The sequence below is a fragment of the Globicephala melas genome, chromosome 20 (assembly GCF_963455315.2).
Source record: "Globicephala melas chromosome 20, mGloMel1.2, whole genome shotgun sequence".
NCBI lineage: Eukaryota > Metazoa > Chordata > Mammalia > Artiodactyla > Delphinidae > Globicephala > Globicephala melas.
The window spans coordinates 22,946,326-22,952,959 of record NC_083333.1 but is presented as its reverse complement, the minus strand read 5'-3'; the positions used below and the strand labels follow the sequence as shown (position 1 = coordinate 22,952,959).

Sequence of the window (6,634 nt, the reverse complement as noted above, 5' to 3'; positions counted from 1 at the left end):
TGAATGGATGAACAAATTATGGTACATACATTCCATGGAATATCATTCAGCCATTAAAATAAATGAAATACTGTACATGCTCCAACATGGATGAACCTTGAAAGTATTATGCTCAGTGAAAGGGGTCAGACACAGAAGGTCACATGTGGTAGGACCCCCATTTATGTGAAATATTCAGAATTGGTAATTCCATAGAAACAGAAAACAGGCTGGCAATGGCCAGGAGATGGGGGCAGGGAGGATAGGAAGTAACTGCTTAATGGGTCCAGAGTTCTCTTTTGGAGCAGTGGAATGTTCCAGAACTGGATACAAGGGATGTTGCACAGTAATGTGAATGTACTAAATGCCACTGAAATGTTCACTTTAAAAAGGTTAATTTTGGAGCTTCCAGGTTGGTGAGCACGTTGAGGTGCTGGGAGTGTAGCGTGTGGAAAGGGTAGGGGAGCTCTGAGCCCCTTCCCACATCCCTCGCCTGAAGCATCTCTTCCATCTGCCTGTTCCTGAGTTACATCCTTTTCTAATAAATGGGTTATCTAGCTCTTATGGCCCACTATATCTCTGATTAGATTGAAGTAATATGATGACATAATTGAGAAGAAACAGTGAACACCTTCATTTTTTAGACAGGACAACATGGATCAGAAATTTTCTGTGAATTCTGGGGAAGAAGTAGCTGCTATCTATGCCTCACAATAAGATGTTTCCCTCAGCCCAGAAGAGTGAGTCCATGTTCTGAGCAACCTTGGTTGTAATGTTACCATCAAAGAAAATATCACTCCAGGCCACTACTTTGTTTTGGTAATTATTTTTTTTTATTGGAGTAGAGTTGATTTACAATATTGTATTAGTTTCAGGTGTACAGCAAAGTGATTCAGTAATCCATACATACATATATCTATCTATCCTGTTTCAGATTCTTTTCCATTATAGGTTATTACAAAACGTTGAGTATAGTTCCCTGTGCTCTACAGTAGGTCCTTATTAGTTATCTGTTTTATATATAGTAGTGTGTACACGTCAATCCCAATCTCCTAATTCATCCCCTCCCTTCCTTCCCCTTTGGTAACGTTAAGTTTGTTTTCCATGTCTGTTGGGAGGGGGCACTACTTGATATCTGGAATAGAGATGGAGAGGATGGCATTTGTGTATTTGAAGGAAGGAAACTTGGCAAATGCCTTTGCTCTTTATAATCAATTTATTATCTTGTTTGTAGGAAGGCTTCCCAGGTATTAAGATTACCAGCAACTGTGGAGTACCTGAGAAGCAGGATATTATGAAGAAACTGAAGGAGATTGCATTCCCAAGGACAGATGAATTGAAAAGGGACCTTTTAAAGAAATATAACATGGAACATCAAGAATATTTGCAAAGCAAAACAAATAGAAAAAGCTGAAATTTTCCAAAAAACTGACACCTCTGAGATTGACAGAGACAGAGAGGAAGCAAACTGCTCAGATGCGCCAGCAGCAGCTCGAATGGGAGCAGTTTGTGGTTTCTGAAGATCAACTCAAGAAGCAAGAATTAGCCCGAGGTTACAAGGGGAGCCAGGAACCGCACCCCCAAGCCCCCCACTTCCCCGACCCCGCTCTCTGAGAGCAGATTCACCAGCAGATTCATGGGACTGCTTTGTCCTGCTTTCGCCCACACCAGAACAACTCCTTGCTGAATGTATCTGCAGATCAGCCCAACAGAAGTGATGCGATCAATTACACTACTCAGTCTCCTCCCCTAAACAGGGCCTTAGAGCAGCTGCTTAACTGAGTGCTGCACAGCAGCCAGCGGTTGAAGGGCTGTGATGTGCAGTTTTATCACGAGATCTTGGCCACACACGCTGCAGCTGGCAGATCTAATGCAGCAAGAGGAATGGAAACCTGTGGAAATGGACACAAGATGAATTTACTGCTATCCATGTGGTCATGCCGGAGCAGTCTGCGGGACCAGACTATTGCGACATGGAGACAATGGAAGAATTATTCCATGTTTAGGGTCAACAGGATGGATCCAGACACATTCCGCCCAAACTGCAGTCCTGTCCCGCCCTGGTTGCCAGAGGCTGTTGACATTTGATTGTCACCAAAGCATGAAGACAGCGACGACTTCAGGCTCACCAGAGCAGCCAGCGGCTTGGGGTTCCTGCTTGTAAAACGAAGGGGACCCCAGGCTGTCCCGTCCCTGCAAACATGTTTGGTAAATGACATAAAAATAACTGGGGCCAACGCATGTGACATGTTCCGACAATCAGCACTGCCAACACCAGACACCTAGCCGTGAACATGGGGTCGCTGGATGATTCCAGAAATGGCTGGCATTTTATATGTGCACATTTGTAGATCAGAAAGTTTGGTATTTACCGCTCTTGAACTTTTCTTTTGGGGTTGTTCTGTCTCAAGAGAAGTCACAACGGTGTGAAATCAATGTCTAGTAATATACCCAAACACTATGACCAGATAATAAATTGTGCTGCAAACAAACAAAAGGGTTAACCGAATGTGACTTTCACCTCAATTAAAAAAAATTAATCAATGTAGTTCACCCCATCAACCTAAGATCAGAGAAAACATAAATGACCATTTTACTAAAAGCAGAAAAAGTATGGGAAAAGAACAACGAAACTTTGGTGCTGTCACAATGGACACCAGCATCTGGTCTAATAGGCCACTGAGTCCTGAAACTTCTACCCCCCCCCCCCCCGCCCACCCCGAGCTGTCACCTGAGTTCAGGTCTCATCACCTCAAGCTGGGATTGATGGACCAGCCTCCAGCCTGATCTCTGCCTCTGCTCCATCCTCGACTTCTGCAATGAGCTTTCCAAGGTGCAAGCCCGATTTTGCGAATCACCTTTGCGTACACTCTCCCTGTGACTCAGGTGTGGACGTGGACGTGTTTGCCTAGAACCACTCTGCTCTTTCTCTGGACATCCGAGTGTTGTCTGGAAAAAGCCCCGGGTAGGAGGGGTGAGTATGAAGCCCCCAGTCAAGCCAAGAGGGTCTGTAGCACAAATATTCAGCCAAAAATGTCAGCAGCAGGAAGGACCGGACAGACAAGAGAAAACTAATGAAAAGAATACCCACTCACTATTTCTAAAGTATTTGACAAAATTTTAAGCTATTTGACAGTCCTCAACCCTTTCATTGACCGCGCACTGTTTTCCAACGAGTACACAGGACATTTCAGGTGGGATGCGACACTTTAGCTTCAGATTCGAGGAACTTCACTGTAGGAAGTCATCGTTTTGTCCAGCTTTTCTCCAACTTTACTCTACAAAACACTGGGGTCTGCTAACCGTTCGAGGTAAAGACCTCCAGGTTCGCCCAGGCAGTGTTGGTTTTATTCACTTACTGCAGCAAGGGCAGGTGTACACCAGATGGGGTGTCTCAGTAAGAGGCTGTGTGGGAAGGGGCTTCTGTAGGACCTGGGTTTGTGCCGAGTGATTCTAAGGTGGGAAGCGCAGGGGAAACAGGAGTCAGGTCAGGGCTGGAGGTGGTCCTGAAGCGGCGTGCTCTAACCATTGGGTATCTCCAAAATCTCTGTCCCGGGGGTGAGAAGAACAAAGCACCTCTGGGGAAGGCAGTGATAAGAACACAGGAGCCACTCACAGGCACTTTGCAGCTGCGCTGTGGCCTCGCACTGGACGTGTTTATGACTACCGGGAACATCTGGGCCGGCTTGTCGGGGCTGATTTTTACTTTCTCAAGCCCCACAAGTTAGTGAGTGTTCCTGGAAAACGAGAGATCTAAATAAGCCTGTGAAACAATGGTAAATAAACACAATACTGGGCTTTCGGGAGCTTTGGACACACGAGGGTGACTTGCGAGTCTCCCAAGGACACACGAAGGTGACTTGCGAGTCTCCCAAGGACACACGAAGGTGACTTGCGAGTCTCCCAAGGACACACGAAGGTGACTTGCGAGTCTCCCAAGGACACACGAAGGTGACTTGCGAGTCTCCCAAGACACACGAAGGTGACTTGCGAGTCTCCCAAGACACACGAAGGTGACTTGCGAGTCTCCCAAGGACACACGAAGGTGACTTGCGAGTCTCCCAAGACACCGGCCATTTATTCCAACACAGCTGCGTGACTCTGTTCAAATGTACGTCTGAACGTCCAGGGGTTTTCCGCACTTCTCCCACACCCCGAGCACTTCCCCTCTGACCTCTTTGCCTACGGACTCTGCCCCCTCCTCTCTCTGTTCCAACCACCCTGGCCTCCACCGTGTTTCGTGAGCACTTCCCTTCCCTCTGCCCAGAATGCTTTTCCCCACGGGCCTGCGGAAACTGTTCCCACCTCTCCTTCAGGCCTTTGTTCAAAGGGAATCTTCCAGGGAGGCCTTCCCTGCTTTCTCTCCGTGAAATCAACCCCCTCCTCAACTCTTCCAGACGCCCTTTCACTGCTTTATTTTTCTTCTCAGCACGCATGCCATCTCAGGTATTCTCCACTTTATTTTTTTCTTTGTGGTCTTTCTGCCTATGTGGGCTGAACTTTTTTAATTTTTAAAAAAAATCTTTGAAATTTTATTATTTTTTAAAATTTAATTTTTATTTTATATTGGAGTAGAGTTGATTTACAATGTTGTGTTAGTTTCAGGTGTGCAGCAAAGTGATTCAGTTACACGTATACATATATCCATTCTTTTTCAGATTCTCTTCCCATATAACTTATCACAGAATATTGAGTAGAGTTCCCTGTGCTGTACAGTAGGTCCTTGTTATCTATTTTATATCTAGTAGTGTGTATGTATGTTAATCCCAAACTCCTGATTTATTCCTCCCGCCCACCTTTCCCCTTTGGTGACCATAAGTTTGTTATCAAAGTCTGTGAGTCTGTTTCTGTTTTGTAAATAAGTTCATTTGTATCATTTTTTTTAGATTCCACATATAAGTGATGTCATATGATACTTGTCTTTCTCTGTCTGGCTTACTTCATTTAGTGTGATCATCTCTAGGTCCATCCGTGTTGCTGCAAATGGCATTATTTCATCCTTTTTTAATGGCTGAGTAATATTCCATTGTATCAATACATATGTACCACACCTTTATCCGTTCCTCTGTTGATGGACATTTAGGTTGCTTCCATGTCTTGGCTATTGTAAATAGTGTTGCAATGAACATTGGGGTGCATGTAACCTTTCAAATTATAGTTTTTCAGGATATATGCCCACGAGTGGGATTGCTGGATCATATGGTAGTTCTATTTTTAGTTTCTTAAGGACCCTCCATACTGTTCTCCTTAGCGTCTCTACCACTTTACAGTCCCACCAGCAGTGTGGGAGGGTTCCCTTTTCTCCACACCCGCTCCAGCATTTATTATTTGTAGATGGCCATTCTGACTGGTGTGAGGTGATACCTCATTGTAGTTTTGATTTGCATTTCTCTGATAATTAGTGATGTGGAGCACATTTGCATGTGCTTGTTGGCCATCTGTATGTCTTCTTTGGAGAGATGTCTATTTAGATCTTTGGGCAGGATTTTTTTTTTTTTTTTTTTTTTTTGCGGTACGTGGGCCTCTCACTGTTGTGGCCTCTCCCGTTGCGGAGCACAGGCTCCGGACCCGCAGGCTCAGTGGCTCACGGGCCCAGCCGCTCCGCGGCATGTGGGATCTTCCCGGACCGGGGCCCGAACCAGCGTCCCCTGCATCGGCAGGAGGACTGTCAACCACTGCGCCACCAGGGAAGCCCTGGGCGGGATTTTTAAGGATTTTGTCCCGTGGTGCATCCCCAGGGCCTGGAACCGTGGCAAGCACATAATAGGCACCTGATAAACATTTTTCAAATGAGTGAATATGCAAACGCCTTCCAAACGTCTCCTCCAGCACAGGAAGTGGGGAGTGAGGCCTCTGTGTTTTCGATGTACAGACAGTAAAGAGGCTTTGGAAGAACACATGGGGAGCCTCGGGGACTCTTCTTCCAAAGCTTTAGAATCAAATCCCCAGATCTTTCCCCTGAAGTCAGTCTTTCCTTCAAAATCCACCCACCAGCCTGGAACCGAATACTGTGGACCGCTAGATGGCGCTGTTCACCACGCATCGTTGGATTCTTAGCCGTCGCCCTGCCGTCCTAAGACCTCGCAAATCACCTTTTTCCTAGAGACAAGTATTCCAGGGAATGGTTACCACTCCCTAGGCCATCTCTCTAGACCAGGAAGAAACCCAGAGTCCTACAGCATCATTTATCAACTAGCCACTTCCACCCAGGAGCACAGGTTAACACTTTGCTTGAGAGCAAAAGATGTTTTTAGTGCAGTCGACCCTGGGTATCCACAGGGATTGGGTTCCAGGACCCCTGCCCCATATCAAAATCAAATCCCTTACGTAAAACGGCATAGTATTTGCACATAACCTAGGCACACCCTCCTAAATACTTCAAATCATCTCTACCTTGCTTACAATACCTAATACAATGTAAGTGCTGTGTAAATAGTTACTGACGTGGCAAATTCTAATTTTGCCTTTTGGAACCGGAATTTATTTCCTTATTTATTTAAATTTGGGGGGATATTTTCGATCAAAGTTTGGTTGAATTCATGCGTGCGGAATCCACTGATACAGAGGGCCAACTCTACTTGGAGTACCCTGGCAAATGTTAAGCAAAGCTTTGGACCTTTTTGAAAAGTTGCAGGACTCCATGCCTCCCCTTTGA

At 45.6% G+C, this 6,634-nt stretch overlaps 1 pseudogene; it reads left to right on the top strand.

Annotated features, from left to right (window-relative positions):
• Window positions 1-633: 633 nt before the first annotated feature.
• On the top strand, window positions 634-2,265 carry LOC115842715 (AMSH-like protease pseudogene; annotated as a pseudogene).
• Window positions 2,266-6,634: the final 4,369 nt, after the last annotated feature.